Below are 24,029 nucleotides of genomic sequence, written 5' to 3'. Positions count from 1 at the left end.
GACAGTGGTTAAAACAAAGGAGATTTTTCACAAAATAAAGCAAAGTATTCACATCATTTAACAATGATAGGGGAGTAGATTCACTGCTTTTCAGGTATGGCCATATATTTTTCTGGCAGTGAAAGATTTCTAGAAGGTGTGCTCAGATAACCCTCCTGTCACACAGGACCACTATAAAAATAGCTACACTGTCAAAAACAAGGTGTTGCATCCTACTATTGCAATATAACATGAAGATCACATTAAGCTATATAAAACACTGGAGAAATGGCTGAGCAAGAGAAACAAGATGATTACTTAAGACATTTACATGTTTCTTCAGACTCATGCAGACAAGAAATCAGAAGAGGTGGAGAATAAAAGCTGTTGTCCTCAGAGCTACTTTTCAACATTTATTCTCTCTCTAAGTTACCAGACTTGTTTGGCTGACTAGATTCCTTCTGATGATCATCATGTTACACTTCAGACATGTCCATGAACTGCTTTTCAAAATATGACCACAGACGTTACTAACCCATAAAGTTTTTGCCAGCTCACTGGTCCACCTATGCCATACTTCATAAACTGTAGGGGTGCGTAAAAAAATTTAACTGGTATTTTCCAGTTCAGGTCCAATAGACCTGAGAAGAAAAATACTGGTTAAAAAAAAAGCAGCCAGTGCAAAGCTGAGCTGGTGAGGAACAATCTGCTTCCTGTGGGCACAGAAGATGCTTGCTGGGCACACATCTCTTGCAGCCCGGTTTAAACCAGGCTGCAGGAGAAACCAGCAGGAAGCCCAGCCTGTGGGGGGCAATCTGTTCCTGGCGGCACAGCAGATCCTGGGGCTGGTTTCTTCTGCAGCCTGGTTTAAACTGGGCTGCATGAGAAGCCAGCCCCAAGCCAAGCCGGCAGGAACACTCTGCTCCCCATAGTTGATCCTCGGGCTGTCTTCTGCAGTCCCTTTAAACTTTAAAGGGACTGCAGTAAAATCCCAACAAAGAAGCTGAGAGGCAGAAGCAATTTTTTCATCTGCCCAGTAATTCCTGAATATATTTGGTATTTTTTGGGGGGACCCCCCCCCCCATTTTTCTGAGAAAACCCAGATACATTTGGGATGTCGAAATCTACTCGAAAAATACTGGTAAGGTATTTTTTGGGTAGATTTTCGGCTTGGGTAGACCCAAATGCATACCCCTAGAATACTGCGGCACTATTATGGCCTGGTAAAGAAGTCAGAACCAAGATCTCCTATTTATGGCAGCCTTCCCTGAAGGAGATGCTACAGGAAAAGACAAACAGGTAAATGGCAGCTTACAAGCCTGCAAGATGTATTTCACTATTTCAAGGTCACATAACTATACTCTTATACTGCATCTTTTCTATGTTTCACAATAGTATTTCACCTCATAGCTTTTCCAAAAGAAGACAGGCAGTAAAAACTAACTGGACTCTGGACTGTCTCCATACCTTTCCAGTAAGGTAAGGTTACACAGCCTGTATGAAGCAAGGACAAGAATAAAGTAAAATATACAAGGCATATTTGAACCATTTCTCCTATATTAACCTTATTAATTGTAGTGCCATTCCCGTTGATCTATACGTTTGCTTTCTGATGGCTATGACCACCAGAAAGAACCGCAAAGCTGCACTGGTGATAACAATTTAGTGGCTACCTACATGTGTGCACTTGGGACCAATGCTCCCTCTAAGCAGTGGAGGCTTGTGAGCAGAAATCCTACCTTGTGAGCTACTGGCATTAAAGTTGGTAGCGAGCGATTTGGCTCCTGCATAAATTAGTTTTGCTCTGGAGCCATCCTTCCTGAGCTAAGATGAAAATGTGTGAGCCGGAGGCTAAAAAACTCTGAGCTAGCTCACACTAACTCATCTTAGAGGGAACACTGCTTGGGACCACAGCTGGAAATGTCAATGGTGCAAATTCAATATCTGAAATATTACTTCATTCTATATTTGGACAATTTGATTAGAGCAATTCAGTCTGTATTTCTCAATATTTATTTGTATCTGCCATTTTACTGGACAATGTTCTTATAAATTCCACCAAGAACTACACTGGACCAATTTTACACTTACATTTTATTCACACTATGAGCAAACTTTGCTATTTTGCCCCAGTTTAGGACACCAACTCAAATGTTCTTCTGGGGAATTATGCTTTGTCAAGCATCACAGTAGGAATTTTTCACAGCAAAATGGAGGCCTTGCTAAAAACCTGCAGTAATGATTACTGACTTCAGGCATTGTTACGGCGATTCCTAAAACCATTCTAGAAATTGAGGATTCTAGGTAATGTGAATACTATTAGTTTTACTGTTCTTTGTCCTTTAACCAAGCTTTAGAATCATCTTTGTACCAAAGCAACATCACAGTAGCTCTCTGAAAGAGCTTTTGTCATGTGTCAGTCAGGGCTCAGTGAGAGCGAGGACTCCTCAAGAGAAGAAGACTCCCCAAGAGAGGAGGAGCCCCATGTAGCCAGCTTTGAGTCAGCAGAAGCTGTATGCCAATAAAAGGTATTTGAATTGAATTGAGTCAGCAGAAGCTGGCAAGCAGGAAAATGAGCTGCAGGCTTGTCAGGATTCACAGCCAACAGCTGGTGCAGAGCCACCAACACCCTCCACCCCTGATTCAACAGGTAAACTCATTTGATCCTTTCCAGCTCCTCCAGTATCACCTACACCGGCTACGAACAGCACTAAAGGAGAGACAACAAAGTGCACGCCTCCTGGCCCAATGACAGTTGCTTGAGTAGTTGCAGGATTACTCCTGAGCAACTGGCTGTAAGCATGACCCTTAAGCATATGTCTATAAAAACCAGCCAAGAGAGACTGTTTGGTGTGGAAGCAACAAGTTGAAATCCCTGTGACTCTGTGACCACTGCATTGGATCCTGCCTCAACCCTGTGAGTCTTTGGACCATTTCCTGACTCTGCCTTCATCCTGCTCCTGAACCTGCTCATGAGTAACTCTCGGATTCTCAGATCCTGCTGTATGGACTGACCCTCGCACTAGACTCCTGACTCTGTGCACAACCTTGGACTGGACATTGACTACGCTTCTCGAGTTGGTGCTCTTGCCTTATTCACTCTGCGCTCGGACAGCGCGCCCTACACTGTTCCTTGCCCGGCTCATGACAACTTCTATGGCCAGGCACACCATCAGATCCCTCCTTTCAACACACTACTGCAAATGAACTTGCCTTACTTCTCTATTCTTCCCGATTCCACATATGAGAGGAAGTTCCCATCAGTTCAACTTGTACAATTTTAACAATTATAGAATTCATAGAATGACAGCGTTGGAAGGGCGACACAGGCCATCAATGCTTTCATACGATTTGTCCAAGGAATCTGTAAAGTAAGGGAACTTCTCTGAAGTCTTCTTTACAAACAATTCAGTACTAGAATAGTTTTCCCCACTATAGAAGTATGAGTTTGATGAAGATCAGCTTTTATAAATACAACAGATTTGCCATCACAAGCGTATTTCTTATTATCCAGAACAAACCATATAAAGATTAAACTAACCTCCCAATACTGATATAGTGACCAAAAGCAGTACATTTATGGGAGTTTCCTAACATTCTTAATTTAGCAGTTAATGTAATTATGTGCTATCATTCCTTTGAAGGCATGTTTCCAAGTGATGATAGCCATTAAAACTATTGATTATATTTCATCATCGTTCTGTGTGGTTGCTGGTAAATGCAAATTTGTTATATAGAATGTACGACCATAAGCAAGAAACGTCTGCAGTCAGGCAGCTAAAGCACAGGATACTGCCCAGATAACCATTCTAATTATTGATGCCTCCTCAGATGACCATGCTTTGGGTCCATATTTTCCAGATAGTTATCTTAATGCAGCTTATTGTTTATGGCACTTCTCATGCAGTGGAAATTCAGTCCACAAATGCTGTCAGAGTGCCTTACCAGTGGGGAGGGGGAAAGAGAAGACAGAAACATGAAATAACACCTTAGCTAGTTGGACTTTTGCAAGGTAACTAAGAAAAATGACTTCTGCTTTCACAGGATTATACTGGGAGAAGTGACAACATGACCTCAAGGCATTGCTGCAGCATATAAACTTATGACTCAGTAGGCTTGGCTTAGGGAAGCAGCATTAAAACACAGTTACGCTTCACTTTCATTTTCAAGTTTCACATTTCCACAGTCTATGATTTGCTCCTAAAAGAAGCTGACATTTGCTACATATTTTATAAAAAACCTACACAGGCCAACTGAGACTGTCATGTCCTTTCAGAGAAGCTATGTAGATTGTAGAAGCTTCCCTGTAACTTTGGAACTAATCTACTTCAGCTAAGTAGATAATGTGACAGACAATACCAAAAATAAGATGGCAGTAGTGTCAAACTGAGATATTAAGATTCAATAAAAGACAATACATTAAAGGAAATCAAGCCCATTACTCTTTTAACTCAGTGACAGGTTTCCTACCTCCTTAAAATGTATGGAATTTGACTTCAACATAGCACGAGATGTAACACACCAAGCTTTGACAAATTTTCTTTGTCTTTAGGAGCCAGACTCACTTTTCAACTTTCAGGGTTTTATATTTTAAAACCCAAGTTTTCTGATTATTGCTACCACAAAACCTAATTCTTTTTACAGTTTCTCATAGAACTATTAAAGCAATGACAAATGTGTTGTAACGTATGAATAAATATTGGTTAACTTAGTCGTCATCACCACAATGAACTAACTTATAACCCCAACCTTACTTCTCCCCAATTTCTCATAATTGGTTTATTACTACAAAATATTCGTCCCACATACAATATTCAATTAATAAACTAATATTTAAGCCAGTATCAAAAGCAACTGGTTAAGAAATGTATCAGCCTACCATGACTGAATGGCATAAAGTTAACATGTAAAGAAGCAACGACAGGAACTTCATGCACATGCTTTTTTATGTCAGACAGTAAAACGTATTCTGATGTAAATCAAAAATAAGCTTTGTACTTCTACTTTGAAGGTCAAAGAAGACGGGGACGACAAAGGATGAGATGGTTAGACAGTGTCATAGATGCAACGAACATGAAATTGAGCAAACTTCAGAGGGTCACAAAGAGTCGGACTCGACTGTGCGACTGAACAACAACAACAACTTCTACTAATGTTTATGGAGAAGACACTACAATAAATCATTGCTTAAAATATTAGATGCCACACTGAAATTCCTATGCGCCTGGGATTTGCTGAACACTATAGTCAGAACTTTATGTGTCTATAGAGACTGTCATACACAGGCACTGAAAGAGAGAAGACACCACATGCACTGGCTTATAGCCCAAGACTCCAAGAGACAAAAATAGTGGAAGAAATGCTATGTTACCTTAAGCATTCAAAACCTAGGGATGGATGAAAAGGTGTTGCCCCAGAACAGAAGTTATGGCAACGTAATGGAATCAATGTTCCCTCTAAGCTGTGGAGTCTTGTGAGCAAAAATTCTACTTGGTGAGCTACTTGCATTAAAGTTGTGAGTGAGCGATTTGTCTACTGCATAAATTACTTTGCTCTGGAGCCCTCCTTCCTGAGCGAATACAAAAATGTGTGAGCCGGAGGCTAAAAAACTGAGCTAGCTCACACTAACTCAGCTTAGAGGGAACACTGAATGGAATGTCTGCTAGTAGAGGAGGTGAGCACTCTTGAGGGTACTCTTCCCCCCCCCAGGAATAGAATTTTGGGAAGGGGCTCCATGGAGTACAGCAGGAGGGGAAGCAGGGAAGTCTTGCTTCACTGGAAGTGCTCTGGATACAAGTTATATTTTACAAGTAACTTTATATTTTAAAAATCAGTTAAAGGGTGGGGGCTTCACAACTTCCACCATCATATTTTTAGGGACAAACCTAGAACATGGCTGCTGCTGAAAACATCTACCTCAGATTTCATCCTACTTTTTCCTTATAATGACTAAGAACCCTTAATGTGTGATGTGTCACTATTGCACTGCAAGTCTCCCCATCCTACTTCACCAGCTGCTCTCAGGTGAAGATATTTCATATGTTGATTATCCTTAGGACTTCCAGGGAAGAGAGAAGAAAACACGAACATGCTGTTGCCAATAGCAGCCTCGTGTTTTCTGTAATGTCTAGCTCTACCCTAAGTTCAGAAATCCAAGCAAATCTCCACAAAATTTCTGCCTAGATAGCACTGAATGTGTCTATGTCATTAGTATTACATAAATTTATTTTAATCTATTTACTGCCCTTTTCTCCAAAACAGTTTGGAGTTGCAACATATGAAAAGTTAGCACTTAAAGAGTTCAACCGGAAGAAAGTCATACCCAGGAGCCTTTCCAGTTTTCATTTGTTTAATTATAGCTTGAACTTCTCTTGGGGACACTGGAGGCCAATCAGGTAGCTGTGGGATGTCAATACTGAAAGGAGAGGTGGGCAGAATTATTAGCCCCTTATTCACAAAAATCAACCAAACAGAATTCCTGAAAACTGGAAATTGACTTAATTACCCCTATTTATAAGAAGGATTTATAAGGGATTAATTACCCCTATTTATAAGAAGGATCCCTCCAATTATAGGCCAATTACCCTACTTTCTGTGTTGAACAAAATATATCCTGCCTTTTAAATTAAAATTAAATTAAAAGCACGGATAGAAGAATACAATATAAATTGGAAAGAGCAGTTTGGGCTTTTGGAAAGGCTGTAAATGTATTCAACATTGTTTGACCATAGCAATCCTTGTTAATTAATACATCAAAACTAACAGAGAATCTATGTTCACTGCCTTTGTTGACCTTACAGCAGCTTTTGATTTGGTATCCCATACTTGTTTATGGGAAAAGTTGAACTCCACCTCTATTCCTAAGCAGCTATTGGCCCCGATTAAGAATTTATATACTGGGAATGTTCTACAGTTACAAACTTTTAACATAAATTCATCCCCACGGTTATTAAGAATGGGAAAAGGTGTATGGCAAAAGGATGTGTCCTAGTTCGGGGTGGAAACAGGGTCAAAAATACTGATTTTACTGACCAAAATTCCAAAAAATCTGACCAAATACTGACAAAAAACTGACAAATTACTGAACAATTTAATGTCAGCCTATTGATAAGCTAGTGTTTTAAAAGTAAAACTAGGACTTCATTAAAAATGATTATTATCTGGCCTCAGCCAGCACCACAGTCAGATGTGATCCAGAGAAAAGGATTGCACACCTTTTTAATTGAATGTTTTAAAATGAAGATAGGGTACTGTTTTCATTATTGTACAAAATGTAAGGCAAAAAAGATTTGCTTTTAAAAATAATCACATACTGTAGATAATAAAACAGAAAAACATATTAAAAACCACATATAAAGTAATCATTATGACAACAAAACATAATTACTGTAAGGTAAGATTTGTCTTTACTTTTACTTTATCTTTGGTTTTTTGATGAAAAAAGAAGTTATTAATGAACTCTTTTGTTTCTCAACAGTTTTCTGCACTGCATCCGCAAGCATTTTTTCTTGCCCTCTTCTTCCATTGCTTTCTCCACTCCTTCTAGCATGAGCTGTGCTGTGTTGAATCCCACCATACCCTTTTTCTCAGCAGCCTCCTTTACACATTTGGTTGCATCATTTAGCAAAATTTGAGCAGTCATCCTCTTCTCGTTCTGTTCTCAGCTTTTTCCGTTTTGCTTCCTTCTCTTGTATACTATCCTTTTCACTGTCTATCTTCTTAAACCTTTCTAACTCCTCTGCCTTTTCCCCCTTTGTTTTCTTTTTCGTTTTACTCCTCTTTAATGACACACTGTTAATTACAATATTGCTTGTAATGAACATGAACTGCTCTTGCCATCTATAAAAGCTCCTGTGTGATATTAACATGGTATATATTGTTTTCATATACATGATATAAAGTTTCTTTGACTATTAGGTGGGCATGCAAAGTTCTCTCTGACATCCAGGCCCTTTCGGTCAAAATGCGTCCAGTTTTTGAGAAACCCCTTTCTATGTCTGTACTACCATGCAATAATGATAATGCTGCTTTCACCACCTTGGTAAACAGTGGGTATTTTGGATCTCCAGATGGGTGTGTCTTTTCAAAGAACTGATTCCAGTATGTATCTATGCAGCAAGTTTCACGGGCAGTTTCATCTTTAAGTCTTAAGACGTTTCCATTCATCTGCAATCATGTCCACTGGAATATCCATCGGGAGTGCTGCTGCTGCTACTTTCATTATATCCTTGTGGGTTCCTTCCTTGACCCTCTGTGCTGGAGCTAAACATTGAAGATATCTGAAGATAGGCTTGTCCAAAGATGACTGGAGTAAAAGGTGTTTGCAGGCTGCTATGAAATGTTTATCTGCTCCTATTAAAAAGAGTAGCTGTTCCTTTTCAGAAAGTTTTTTCAGTTCATCACAGATTCTACTTTCACTGATTACTTCTCTCACATGTATGTAGTGCTCATCACTGAAGGCTTCAAGAGACAACGGTGCTGAACTCTTACAAATTCTTGTGTTTTTACTTTACTGTGCATCACACGCACCAAAGGCTCTTCTCCAGTGAACTTTGTAAATAAGCGGGCACTCATGCAAAAAAATCACCTCTGCTTTCATTGTCTCGTGTTTTAAGAGGTTAATTGTGTTTCTATACGTTGTGGAAGATTTCACCAAATCACTTTTACTCTTAGGAACAAAGTCTTTAAAGTACTTCATAACTGAACTAAAAACAATCTGTCTTCTCACTGGGAAGTCATCATGTTCCCCCCAAAATGCAGTAATAAAAACAAAAAAACACAAACTGCATTCACAAAAATCAAAGAAATACTGATTTTACTGACCAATTTTTTAAAGAACTGACAAATTACTGACCAAGATGAAAAAACTGACTTTTACTGATTTTACTGACCATTTCCCACCCCTGTAGCTCCATACTTATTCCACTTATAAACAACTTCTTCCCAAATCTGCAAAATAATACTTGTGTATTATATTTAGCAAACCATCCTCTACCAATGCTTTTATATGCCGATGATTTAGTTCTCCTCACCTGAACCCCAAGTGGCTTGAAGAAACTCATGAACGATTTCTGTGTCTTTTGCACTTTGAGAGTTGTCGATAATTAATTTTGCCAAAACAAAGATCCTGAGATTCTCTAAATCAAGGCATCTGAAGGACCATCACTGGCAAATTTATGGACAAACTATTGAAGAAGTTAGACAGTTTAAATATCACAGGGTAATATTGAGTTATGATTTATCCTGGAACTCCCATATAAGTTCTGTCATAAGAAAGACCCAAATGACATTAATCACTCTCAAGAACTTCTTTTATACCTAAGGTGGTCAAATTTATCCTTTTGTTAAGTTATATAAGGCCATCATTGTTCCCAAATTGCTCTATACTGTCCCAATCTGGATCAATGGACCACTAGATCCTCTTGATAAGCTCCAGCAAACTTTCTTCCATAAGATCCTTTCTCTTCCTCTCAGGGTATCTTCGGACATAGTGCGGCTAGAAATCAGACTCCCTCAGATTTCAACAACAGCATGGTATCAAGCTATCACATTCAGATTATCACTTCGTGAACTTAATGGTCTACCATCCTTACTGCAATTAGTAACAGCTGACTCCTGATTGGGAACTTGGGCTTAGGTCAATTGACTCAAAGCTTGCTACAGTAAAACTGAGCCTACATTTTAGTGACTCTTTGAAAAAATTATTGTTAACTGTATGAAATCGATTACTTTAAAAAATTGGGCTAAAACTCCAAGCTGATCGGAAATGTTCCCCTATTTTCTTTGATTTATCTTATCAGAAAATGTTTGAGTTGTTACGTGATTTCTGTAACAATAATAATGATAATAATAAAAAAAACAGTGACCTAGCTGCTACTAAAAAAGAAAGAAAAGAAAATGTTTGAGTTGTCTAAATACTTCTTATCTAGCAATTCCAAAATACAGTAATTTTTTCTTGTTACTTAGATGCAATGTGTTACCTTCCGCTGAGATAAAGGGCTGTTTTAGTAGAATCCCCCCCTGAAAAACGCTTCTGTACTTACTGTAAAGATCAAGTTGACTCAATTGCCCATATTGTTTTTAGTTACCCCAGTTGTATCTCACTTTGTAGCCAATATATTACTCCCTTGACACTGGTGACCACTTTAGCCAAACAATGCTATTTTAATTTGCATGTCCAATCAGTTCTCCAGTGAGCAATCAGAATCCTTGCTGGGCAGGAGCCCAACCCACTTTGTAAAAACACTCAGCAGGCACAAAGAAAGGTGCCAGCGAGTACCATGTTGGGGACCTCTATTGTAGGCTAAATTATATTAACTATGTAAAATGTGGGTTTTGTTCCTGTAGCATTACTAATTTTTTTAAAGACATGCCTCAACTGAGCAGTGTAAAAGGTGTCTTTCAGCTTATTGCTTGCACATCCTGCAATGCATGAGTAGTTCGAACAAATAATAACTACACTCACCAATAAGGACAAAACCCTGAGTCCCCCTGAAGGTATATTAAGACTCATTTTAGTAAGAAAATTTCACCTTCATTGTTCCATGTAACATTGGTAGTTGGCATCTGATAATTATAGCCTGTTGGTTTTAATTAAAGAATCTTCTCCAACCCATTGCTTAAATGACTTGCAGTACCGGCAAATAAGTGCAAAGAATGGAATTAATATGTTGCTAAATTAAGTTTAAAATTAAAAATAAGGAGAACACCATTAGAAAACATGAGTTATACTACTGCAAAGTTTTAGATTATGATATCCATGTTTCACATGGAAATATGACCAAACAAATTATTTACTGAAAATAAATGATTGCCGAAAACAAGCTCACACCAAAATACTAAACTTATAAAATATACTTTATAGGTGGTTTGTACATAGCAATATATTTTCTTCTTCCTGCTCATATAATGTTTAACCATTTTTATTACTGCATGCTCTAAATATAGGCTTAACAAAAGATGGAATTATGCACTGACAGCCAACTATTCATCTGTGGCGCCAAATAAATGGCACTACTTTGCTAAATATATGGTACAGTCAGGTAGCTTATCTCTATACGATTTGGTCTGAAAGGTAAACAGGAAGGAAAAAAAACATATTACAGGTTTGGAACACTTGCTGGGGGGGGGATATTTCTTTTAAAGAATGTACCTATGCCCATTTTTGCATACTGTGCAACAGCATAAGGGTAACTTGGTCAAAATCCCTATTCACCCCAACAAGTGGCCAACGCTCACAACAAACGTTAAAAACACATTACAATTCAATATGACTGTCTCATCAGCATATCTTGTAAATATCTGTAGTCACCCTGGTAAATTTCTATAGTTAATTTAGATAGATGCGATCATCAAATAAAGCATGGGTTCAGTTGTTAACCACATGCATACAACCATACCCGCAAAAGAGGAGTGCAGTTAGGGGTTTCCTACTGCATGAACTCTGCCCCATGCCCTGTTCCTCCTACCGCATTGTTCTTCAAAGGGCATACTTAATGCAGACTATTTCTCCCTCATACTCCAGTCATACTAGAAGCCTGATTTACTGAAGAGAGGGGGCTGGGGTTCCTCAAACACCTCACACATTTATCTGTTCTTTTGTTTGGTGTTCACTGACATAACCATTTTTTTTTTCTTGAAAATATCCCTGAAGGAGAGAAAGAGAAGCTGGTTTTGTGACAAACGGGCCAACCAATCAGCATGGTGCAAATCTGACTTCAGCTGGTCAATCAGAAGCCACCCTGAGCTCCCGAGGCAAGAAGATTGTACATGTGCCACTAGCAAGCATACTCTCTACCAAAAGTAAGTATGTACACATATTCTGTTTCACCTAACAGTGATGAAGTAACAAGAAGTTCTAATGAACAGTATTTGATCTTTACAGGAAACGACTCTTCTAATAATCAATATTCTCTCTAAGCTGTGGAGTTTGTGAGCAAAAAAAATCTACTTTGTGAGCTACTGGCATTAAAGTTGTGTGCAAACGATTTGGCTACTGCATAAATTAGATTGCTCTGGAGCCATCCTTCCAGAGCGAAGACAAAAAAGTGTGAGCAGAAGGCTAAAAAATGGTGAGCTAACTCACACTAACTCAGCTTAGAGGGAACACTGCTAATAATGTATATTGCCACACCACATCAGAGAGGGTTCAGCAACATTTGCAAAGTTTTTAGAAAGTCAAAAAATGGTGGGCAAAAAATGGATTTTTTTTTTGAAAAATTGAATCTGATATTTTTGAAAAATTTGGCTATACTAAGTTTCTCTTTCTAAAACAGCCTGGTTTAGAATGAGATCTGAACTTAATGCAAAACATGATCTGTTAAAACTGAATTTACAACCCAATCATTAATTTATGAAAAGCTGCTTTGCTATGTAAAGAAAGGATGGTGTGGAACACACTTCACCAGTCACCACCATACAGTACATTAAATCTTGTGCTACACTGTGGCTTGACACCAAGGGCAAGGAATGTCAAGTCAGAAGAGTTGCCCACTGATCTGAAGGGGGACCTTTCACTCATGCACCCAGTGGCTACTGTCAGCCCCTTAGAGTATTAATATTTTTATAGAATGGGACAGGACAGTTATATGACTAAGAAGGGACAGATGTAAGTCAAAAGGAACATGGTAGAAGTCTCATGTTGTGGCATCTTAAGAAGTAACTATTCCCCCCCCCCCAGCATAGGTTTTCATTGACTAGAGTCCACATCTTCATGAAAGCGGATGCTAGAATAAAATTCTGCTAGTCTTATTAAGCCCTGACTGGGAGAGTTCAGGTTAGCCTGATCTTGTTGGATCTCAGAAGCTAAGCAGGGTCAGCCCTGGCTAGTATTTGGAAGAGAAACCACCAAGGAATAACAAGGTTGTGAGGTGGAGGTAGGTAATGGCAAACCACCTCTGAACATCTCTTGCCTATGAGGTTGCCATAAGTCAGCAATGACTTGACAGCAACAACAACAACACTCTTTTTAAGGTGTCACAAAACTGTTTGTTTTTGCTGCAACAAACTAAGGGTCCAATCCCATGCTTTATTTAGTCTTAACGTACTAAATTCAACGAGCTTAGGCTATATTAACTGTGGATAGGATTGCCTTGCAACATGGCTACTTCTCTGAAATGCTGAAGCAGCAACATCTTCTTATGATGAGGCTAGCCAACATCCCTCTACAAAATCTGCCATGGTTGTAGGTTGACCCTGTTTTTAGTAATGAGCATTAACGCTACAATACTACGAACAATTTCATGGGAGTAAGCCCCTTTGAAAAGACCTACTTAGTATTACACTGTAAATTACCTAAAAATAAGCAACTGCTTTTATATCGTTTTCTAAATTAGTATAAAAAAATTAATGTTAAACACTTAAGAAAACTTTGAGGTTGAATTTATGCATTAGGATTCTATTTTATTTTAAATCAATACCTTGTTATGGCTACAATTAGTATGCATTTTTAATGGAGGGAAGTTTTAAAAAAAAAAAAGGATGATCAGCCCCTTTTTTGGAAATTTAGATCAAGCCACCTCAAGTTAAATCAATACCTTGTTATGGCTACAGCAATCAACTAGTATGCATTTTTTATCGAGGGAAGTTTTTTAACAAAATGGATGATCAGCCCCTTTTTGGAAATTTAGATCAAGCCACCTCAACCAGAAGCCTCACTGAACATTCCTGCCCTGACCCCCTCTCTCATAAGGTGCGTCTTTCTCATATCATACTTCACCACCCACCTGGTTTTACTTCCTTATGCTTTCCTTGTGATCCTCTGCTTCCCAAGGATTCACAAAGTTGAAGAGCTATGGTAAGTCAAGAAAATGACTGAAACCTGGGCACAAAGATGTATACTAAGCTTCCACTGGAGATTAATGGAAATTATGAAGAATTTTAAAGATAATACGATGTGACACTATTCTTGTCCCGTAGTGTAATAGAGAATGTAGGCTGGGTATTTCTCTTGCCTTAGTCACAATAAGGCTAGACTGTACAGCTGCTTTCATATGATCAGTGATTTCCTGCCTTGTGTAGGTGGCAGCAATTTTATCAGTGCAGGCTCATAAGATTTTTCATAAATTATAGTAACTTCTATTTCCCTTCCCTGCCTTTCCCTCTGAACAGAGCACTTTCAAATACTTCTCAGCCTTTCCCACTGCCATTATCATTTGAAAGCTGAGAAGAAGAAAATATGATCTCCTTAAAATATTCAATAAGTTGCATAAAGAGTTCCATTTCCTTGAATATGTGCCTCATTTAATTTCTGAATTTTCAACAGTACATATGCAGGCTTCCACAAATCGACTTGCCTGATAGCAACAAGTGCTGCTACTCCAGACGGCATAAAAATCCCCTCCCCTTTAGCTCCAACCCCTGAAGTTCTCCAGGAACCGGAAAGGGCAGAGGGGAACATACAGATAAAATGTCCCTCTTCCTCCGCAGTTCCTGGAGAGCTCAGCATGAAGGGGTGGTGCTTCTCCCTTTCTACTGGGCATTGGCAAGATTTGGTAAGGGGAGCAACAGTAAGCATCATGGTCAGCATCATGGAGAGAAACCAGCCTCTCCCAGTTTCTCTGTGAAGGAAAAAGAGAGGCATTTCTCAGACTCCTTATTTCACTTCCTTATTCTACTTCATTTATGCCTTTGCCTTTCTTCCCAATGGAGACACAAAGCAGATTACATCTTTTGCCTCTCCTCCACGTCACACTCGGAACAGCCCTGTGAGGTAAGTTTAGGCAAGGATGGCCCAAGGTCACCCGGCAAGCTTCCATGGCACAAGAGGGACTTGAACCTTGGTCTGCCAGATCCTAGTCCAGCTCTCCAACCACTAGACCGCATCAGATGGCCTTTTTCAAGAGGCAGCTGTAGCAAGGCACGGATTTCAGCTTCTGCAAAAGCCCAGCATGACAACAGAGAATGGACCCTGCTGACCACCCCACAAGTCCTCTGTACATGCCACAGAACTTTAGGACAAGGTAAGAGTCTGTGGCAACTATAATACATTTTGTTGGTCTCTGAGCCTAGGCATTTTGCTGTCCCTTGGCTGTATTCAAGAGTGATTGGTGGCCTTGAAAATCTAGTCAAATAACTATAGAATCAACATTTCCTGGGGACTGCCTATTACCACAGTGAGGAATATGGGATTTTACAAACCAGTATAAATCATCCCTTAATATATGGTTCATACACATTCATCAAATAGTAACTTAATATAAATAAACCAAAAACCTTGACTAAATGTCCTTAGGGTTTGAGGAAAATCACTCCTTGGCTAATTGGCTTCAGTGTAGAACCCTTGATGAGCAAACAAAACCTGAACGATTACTGTCTGGCCCTTTTTTAAAGACCGAACAAGGTCTAAGGCTGCGCAACTATTATGTTTTAAGTTTTTTCTAAGTCACAGTGATTTTTCATTTCTTCTACGTCCAACCAGTTACTTATAAGCAGAACGGAAGTGACCAAGCTACTGCCTCTAGTTCCATTTCCTTGAATATGTGCCTCATTTAATTTCTGAATTTTCAACAGTACATATGCAGGCTTCCACAAATCGACTTGCCTGATAGCAACAAGTGTTGCTACTCCAGACGGCATAAAGATGCCCTCCCCTTCAGCTCCAACCCCTGAAGTTCTCCAGGAACCGGAAAGGGCAGAGGGGAACATACAGATAAAATGTCCCTCTTCCTCCGCAGTTCCTGGAGAGCTCAGCATGAAGGGGTGGTGCTTCTCCCTTTCTACTGGGCATTGGCAAGATTTGGTAAGGGGAGCAACAGTAAGCATCATGGTCAGCATCATGGAGAGAAACCAGCCTCTCCCAGTTTCTCTGTGAAGGAAAAAGAGAGGCATTTCTCAGACTCCTTATTTCACTTCCTTATTCTACTTCATTTATGCCTTTGCCTTTCTTCCCAATGGAGACACAAAGCAGAATACATCTTTTGCCTCTCCTCCATGTCACCCTCGCAACAGCCCTGTGAGGTAAGTTTAGGCAAGGACGGCCCAAGGTCACCCGGCAAGCTTCCATGACCGCATCAGATGGCCTTTTTCGAGAGGCAGCTGTAGCAAGGAATGGATTTCAGCTTCTGCAAAAGCCCAGCATGACAACAGAGAATGGACCCTGCTGACCGCCCCAAAAGTCCTCTGTACATGCCACAGAACTCTGGGACAGGGTAAGAGTCTGTGGCAACTATAAAAAAACGACTAACTAGCCAGAAAAGACATTGTGTCGGTCTCTGAGCCTAGGCATTTTGCTGTCCCTTGGCTGTATTCACGAGTGATTGGTGGCTTTGAAAATCTAGTCAAATAACTATAGAATTAACATTTCCTGGGGACTGCCCATTACCACAGTGAGGAATATGGGATTTTACAAACCAGTATAAATCATCCCTTAATATATGGTTCATACACATTCATCAAATAGTAGCTTAATATAAATAAACCAAAAACCTTGACTAAATGTCCTTAGGGTTTGAGGAAAATCACTCCTTGGCTAATTGGCTTCAGTGTAGAACCCTTGATGAGCAAACAAAACCTGAACGATTACTGTCTGGCCCTTTTTTAAAGACCGAACAAGGTCTAAGGCTGCGCAACTATTATGTTTTAAGTTTTTTCTAAGTCACAGTGATTTTTCATTTCTTCTACGTCCAACCAGTTACTTATAAGCAGAACGGAAGTGACCAAGCTACTGCCTCTGCTTCCAGGCTGTAGTATGTTAAAATGCACACCCCCATCCCTAATCCATGTAAAATCATCGAATCATAGAGTTGGAAGGGCTCCCCAGGGTCATCTAGTCCAACCCACTGCACAATGCCGGAAATTCACAAATACCTCCCCCCTACCCCTAGTGACCCCTGTTCCATGCCCAGAAGATGGCAAAAAACCAAACAAATTCCAGGATCCCTGGCCAAAATGGCCTGTAGAAAAATTACTTCCTGACTCCAAAGTGGCAATCAGCATTTCCCTGGGCATTTAAGAAAGGACCACAAGAACTAGGCACTAATGCAACCCTTCCTGCCCTCCCTCTCATGATCTGCCTAAATTCACAGAATCAGCATTGCTGTCAGATGGCCATCTAGCCTCTGTTTAAAAACCTCCAAAGAAGGAGAGCCCAACACCTCCTGAGGAAGCCTGTTCCACTGAGGAACTGCTCTCTCAGGGAATTCTTCCTAATGTTTAGCCAAAAACTCTTCTGATTTAGTTTCAACCTGTTGGTTCTGGTCCAACCTTCTGGGGCAACAGAAAACAACTCTGCGCCATCCTCTACATGACAGCCCTTCAAGTACTTGAAGATGTTTATATCACCTTTCAGTTGTCTCTTCTTCAGGCTAAACATACCCAGCTCCTTCAACCTTTCCTCATAGGACTTGTATATATCCTTCTTGAATTCTGGTGCCAAAACTGAACACAATACTCTAGCTGAAGTCTAACTAGAGCAGAGTAAAGTGATACCATCACTTCACATGATCTGGACACTATACTTCTGTTGATACAGCCCAAAATCGCATTTGCTTTTTTAGCTACTGCATCACACTGCTGACTCATGTTCAGTGTATGGTCTACTAAGACCCCTAGATCCTTTTCACACATACTACTGCCAAGACAAGTCTCCCCCGTCCTATAATTATGCACTTGATATTTTTCTACCTAAGTGCAGAACTTTACATTTATCCCCATTGAAATTAATTGTATTTGTTTTAGCTCAGTTTTCCAAGCCTGTCAATATCATCCTGGATTCTGACTCTGTCTTCTATTGTATCTGCTACCCGTCCCAATTTAGTATAATCTGCAAATGTAATAAGCATTCCCTCTATTCCTTCAACCAAATCATTTATAAAGATGTCGAACAAAACAGGTCCCAGGACAGATCCTTGAGGCACTCCACTTGTCCCTCCTCTCCAAGAGGATAAGGAACCATAACACTCTTTGGGTGCGAGCTGTAAACCAGTTACAGATCCACCTAGAGGTAATAGGATCTGAACCAAATTTTACCAATTTGTCAACAAGACTATTACGTGGAACCTCATCCATACCATAGAACTGGCCACATGGAAAACTTGAGGCCAAAAGGCAGAGGATGCCACTGTGCATGGCAGCTTCATTACTGCTATTCAACAGCATGGGACATAACAGCTGATGAAAAAACTCAGGAGCACATCTGGCTTTCTTTTTGCCTTCCCGTTGGGAATACAGGAACGTCATGCATAGATAGCCAGATTTTCCTGATTCCGAAGGAGATATATCTTGTTACATCCACCCTCAACATAATTGTGGGTCCCAGTGTGTGAAACACTCCACTTCCCACTTATCAGGTAGTAATAAGGACTTTTTCCTCATGAGAGACATGTCACCAAGTAACTCTGACAGCTGCCCTGGACTCTGGCCCATGCGCTACTACCTGCTACAGCTTCTCCTGTGTAGGCTTCCATTCTTCCACTTTCATTCCTTCAGTTACTGAATAACTGTCTCGCCAGCTTAAAGCCCAGTAAGGTGCCCAGGTGGGACAGAAACCAGTACCACCACCAGCCAGGACCTTACCATTTGCACTCGAGGCCCAACATCATCACCTGGGCAGCAACTGTTGCTCTAGCTTCAAGCATCACCTGACATGGCCTCTGAAATGGATATGTCTCAGACTCAGAGGCAGGCTGCCTCTTCTGTCCGGGCAGCTTGTCCACTGTGAACACAACTAGCCCAGACTGAGTTTCAGCCCACCAACACACTGCCCCTGGATATCCAACTGCATCTTTGCTTCTTGTCTCTGACTCCTGGACTTTCATCTGAGTCCCTGTAAAACGTGCCCACTGCCTGCTCTGCTTGCTTCTTCTCTCTGTCCCCTCACACCATCCCCTCCTGCTACTGAGCTCTGCTACCACAACAAACCCCTCCTGCATTTAGCATTACTACATCCAAGCCAGATGTGCACAGGACTGTGCCCTTCAACGATACAAATGGTGTGAAATTCAAGGTGGAAGGGGAACAAGCTTCTTAAAACTACACACTGGTGATGTTCTTGTTACAGTACTAAGCTAAGCACAAGCCCTTAAAACCTGCAGGATAGAGCTGAAAGAAGGATGTTATTTATCATACTCCTTAAGTGTGCTGTTTGGTACCTAAATATAAAACTCCTCTACTGGAGTCAACACACTTCAAATGTATGAACTTAACTCAGCATCAGATTCAGTTCTACAGTGGGATAATTAAGTTGTCCAATAATATTTTCTGGATCACAAGAGCCATTTCACAGTGCAAGCCCAAGTTTCTTCTCTGTGTTCTAAAAGCCTCACAGTGGTGATCTGATGTGCTGTGCTTCATTTCATACTGTATCCTCTGCCTCAGAAACAGCACATTCTGCATTCATAGGTACCCTCAAAATATAGTCCTTTCTAGCTCATTTGCTTTACAAGTTTGCAAGTATTATATTAGCCTCAAATCTGAGAAGGCATGAGAGGGTGTCCTTTCCTTTCTTGGTATAAATCAAGTATGCAGCAATGAATTTATGAAAAAAGAAGGTCTGGCAATGAAACTTTTCTTCCTGCTATTCCACTAATAGGTTCCATGGACTAAACCAAAGGTTAAAAAACTCTAATTTCCAAATGAGAAACCTCCAACAACTACTATCTTTTTCAGTTACTACATGTAAAATAAGTATATATTACACACAGAGGTAATTTTACTGTGATTTGCATTGTAGATACATGTATTTTACTACATGTAAAATAAGTATATATTACACACAGAGGTAATTTTACTGTGATTTGCATTGTAGATCCATGTGCATTGTAGCGCATTATTTTATTAAGAAGAAAAATAGGAAACACCACTACAATTTTGATTTAAATGAGGGCGAAGCGGAGTGGTCAGTGCTATCAGTTAGAAACATCAGGACCTCAATGGATAGTTATCGAACATAGAACTGTTTAAAGAGACCAATCTTTTGTGAGCTGATCTATGCTTACAGGACCATACTTGAAATCACAAAATCTTAAAACACACCAATTAACATGGATTGCATACATACTAGGAAGTTGACTAGTCCTCATATACAAAAAGGTATGTGATTATCAAAATGTTCAGTTTATGTATCTTGTGAATTTAATATACCGTATTTTTCGGACCATAAGACGTACTTTCCCCACCCCAAAAAAGTGGGGGGGAAGTGTGTGCGTCTTATGGTGCGAATACTGCCTTCTCCCCCCCCCCCAAGCCCACGGAGCCCTCTGGGCTTCTCTCTAACACAGCCCTTGAAACATTTGGAAGCTTTGATGGGAGACTCTGATTTTTTTCCTTGTAGGCTGCCTGGGACATCTTGTTTGGCCTTGAGCTCTTTAACCCTTTCAGGAACTGGAATGACAGCCCCAGGGTTCAGAATATTTTTTCCCCTGTTTTCCTCCTCTAAAAACTAGGTGCGTCTTATGGTCAGGTGCGTCTTATGGTCCGAAAAATACGGTACTATTTTATATACCATTTTAACAAAGCTGCTTGGGTCCTAGGAGGAAGGGGGTTTATAAATATTTTAAAAATAAACATATACTTGCATTATTTTATTATTTTTTCATTTACACCCTGCTTTTCTCCCTCTTGGGGACCAAAAACAACTCAGAACACATTCCCCTTCTCCATTATATCCTCGCAACAACCTTGCAAGATGACTTTCTCAAGGTCACCCAGCAAGCTTGAACAGTAGAGTAGGGATTCAAACCTGGGTCTTCTAGTCTTGATATTGTACCAGCACACCACTCTGGCTGTCAAAATAGCTTGTTACATGTCTGAATAGCCTTGAGTTCTGCTGATGAAACTAACTGTCAACCCAGTATTTTTGCATTTATCATAACATCAATGCAACAGAGAACCTACAGCCAGTGCCCTTACTGTGTTTAACCACAAAGCTGATCTAGACTGATAGCGATATGAGACAATGAAGTTGTTCAAGTCACACCTCTTTTGATCGGCAGGTAAACAAACTTTACCTAATGGAATGACACCAGCAGAAAGCCAAAATTAAAGAATCACACAGATGTTTATCAGCTTTGAAATTGCTCATTTTGTCTAAGGCACTGTTGCCATGGCTATCATTTTTCTAATCTGCTACATCTTGTTTTTCTGAACCCAAGTAAAGGACTACCATTTAGTACATGTCTGGATACAGATTGGCACTATGAAAATGTGTGATATTATGGTGTACTTTTGTAATGCATTTACATGTTGAATGCTTACATTGGGAAGCCAAATCTGTATTTTTTTTGTTGTTGGAGATTTTCCACATAAGAGATCAGGTAACCAAGCAACCAGTCTCTCCCTCTAAATACAAGAAGTTGCAGAGAAAAACTGTTACTAGGCACTAAGTCTACATAGGTTAAGTACATACAAAACACACTTGAACATTAAGATTCTTTAAAACAGAATTATCACTTAAAGTGACGAACACACAGGGTAAAGAGATCAGTAAGACTTTTAAGTTCCAACTGCTAAAGCAAGCAGGTACATGGAACAATTCTGTGCTCTTGGCTGCTACGAAAACAGTACTATTCAGCTCCTACCCTCTGGTACGATCTGCTGCACAACTGAGGAAAGATTAATTTTGTAAGATACAAGTCATTTGGGGATAAACACACAGTTCCAACAGAAAAGAAGTGCATCATAATGTCTTCTGATAACTTTCTAATATGCTTCAGACATATTTATTAAAAATATTTATACTCTGCCTATCTTCTTGGCTCAAGGCAGCATCACAACAGAAAAGTATTCTTGCTAAGGTAAAGGATTGGCCTTTTCTTCTCTCCTTTCACCCTCTTAAATGTGTTCTTGCTCATGTAATATTTCTGCACAAATGCAGTGAATTTTTTTACGAATCCAAACCAATTACCTTTATTGGCATGTAAGATTTTTTTTTTTACAAATGTACTTAAGAACACAGGCACAGTTAAGCTCAAATCTCTCATACAACACAGAAGGCTTCAAAGATTTTAGTATGATACTCAGGAACTCTGATTCACACTGTGCCACTATGATAAGACTACTAATGCATTCCAAGCACATATCATATTCTTAAGAATCTTAGGTTTTATCCAAACTCCCCCCCTCAACTTTCATCCAGCTTTCACCAATTCTCCAATCAGATTTTGAGTGTGACTATTGTGTTTCCGCTCCAAGACTCCAATGGTTTAACAAGAGTCACACCAACTCTTTGGTGAAATACTTTCACCAATCACAGTTCAATATCCTCTCTACTCCCTCCCCAACTTGCAGCCATCAAGAGGTGGCTATATTGAGAACTGTACAAAACAGAGGCAATGAATAATATGGTGACAAGAACGGCACAGGTATTCCAAATGAGGCCACACCATAGATGGATACAGGGGCATTACGATATCGGCTGTTTTATTTTCAGTCGCTTTCCTAATAATCCCCTAACCTAGAGTTTGCCTTTTTCAGCCCTGCAGCCTACTGCAGTGGTGGCGAACCTATGGCATGGGTGCCAGAGGTGGCACTCAGAGCCCTCTCTGTGGGCACACGTGCCATCGGCCCAGTCAGGCCCAGACCATCATTAAAGTGTCGAATTCTCTGCCAAATAATTTTAAGCAAATGAAAGCATTTGGGATTGCTTTCCTTACTTCGTTTGGATCATCTTAAGTTAATGTATGAGTTGTTTTTTCTAAAGTAAAACCTCAGTATTCAGGTTAAATTGCCGTGTTGGCACTTTGCGATAAATAAGTGGGTTTTGGGTCACAGTTTGGGCACTCGGTCTCTAAAAGGTTCGCTATCACTGGCCTACTGGTTTGACACTTTCATTTAAGTATCTACAAGGACCCCAAGATCCTTTCTCCTCTCAGTCTCAGCAAGTTCAGACCCCATTAACCTAAACCTGAAACTGGGATTTTCTCTTGTTCCAATGAGGATCACCTTACACTTACCAACACAGAACCTCATCTGCCACATTGTTGCCCACCCATCCAATTTGTCAAGATCCCCCTGGAGCTCTCCACAGCTATCCTTGGTTTTTACTGTCCTGAATAAGTTTGTGCCATCTGAAAACTTGGCCACTACACTACTCACCCCTATTTTGAGGTCATTCTGAATAAACTAAATAGGAATTGCCCCAATACAGATCCCTGTAGGACTCCACTGCATACCTTCCTCCATTGTGAGAACTGTCCATTTATTCCTAACTCTTTGCATCCTCTCATTTAACCTTTGGCTCAAGGCGTCTTTTACAATACATAATTAGAAATGTCACATACCAATAAACCCTATATTCCCCACACAGACCGAACAAAACACCTGCAAATTACACTCTATTAAATTAAACAACCTTACATCACTTCCCCAAAACTCCCAGGGATGGTATGGCACTATGTTATTGCACCAGTGCAGAGGCAGGAGGCTAGCATTTTAGCAGTAGCATTTCTCACCTGACGCTCTGACAAATAACTAGCAGCCTCCTCAAAGGACTTAAATCTTTCAAACTAAAGAGCACAGCTAGCCATTAAAGACTGTGTGTGGTGGTGGAAAGTGCCGTCAAGTCACAGCCAACTTTTGGCGAATATGTGCACACACATAACATACACGGAGTTCTCATCTGTCATTCATAAGTATTATATTGCCTTCAGTGTAGGTTTTTTTAAAAGTTCACTCAAAAAATGTGGAGCTTTCTTCAGGTCCCAAATAGAAAGCTTTATATTTCAGAGATTCATCTGGTGCAGACATAACACTGGATTACCTCTCAAGCATTAGCAGACTAGAAGCAAGATTTAGGACTGCATTCTTCACTATAATGGAAGTTTACATCAATATCAAGGCTAACAGTGGTTAAGGGTACTTGGATTCACTCTCAGCCACAGTTCAGTTTCTAAGAAGAATGAAGGGGGTAGGGTTTAGCCCCATGTCCTACTCCTGCAATCCAGAGACCCAGTGTGGTATAGTGGTTAAAAGCGGCAGAACCTAATCTGGAGAACCGGGTCTGATTCCCCACTTTTCCTCCACATGAAGCCAGCAGGGTGACCTTGGACCAGACACAGTTCTCTCAGAGCTCTCTCAGCCCCACCTACCTCACAGGGTTTCTGTTCTGGGGAGGA

At 40.2% G+C, this 24,029-nt stretch overlaps 1 protein-coding gene across 1 annotated transcript in view; it reads right to left on the bottom strand.

Annotated features, from left to right (window-relative positions):
* PKP4 (plakophilin 4) overlaps positions 1-24,029 on the bottom strand; it is a 171,168-nt gene that overhangs the window by 133,826 nt on the left and 13,313 nt on the right.

Source organism: Gekko japonicus, unplaced genomic scaffold (assembly GCF_001447785.1).
Source record: "Gekko japonicus isolate JY-2015 unplaced genomic scaffold, Gekko_japonicus_V1.1 scaffold6, whole genome shotgun sequence".
NCBI classification, from domain to species: domain Eukaryota; kingdom Metazoa; phylum Chordata; class Lepidosauria; order Squamata; family Gekkonidae; genus Gekko; species Gekko japonicus.
This window is presented reverse-complemented; position numbering and strand designations above follow the sequence as displayed.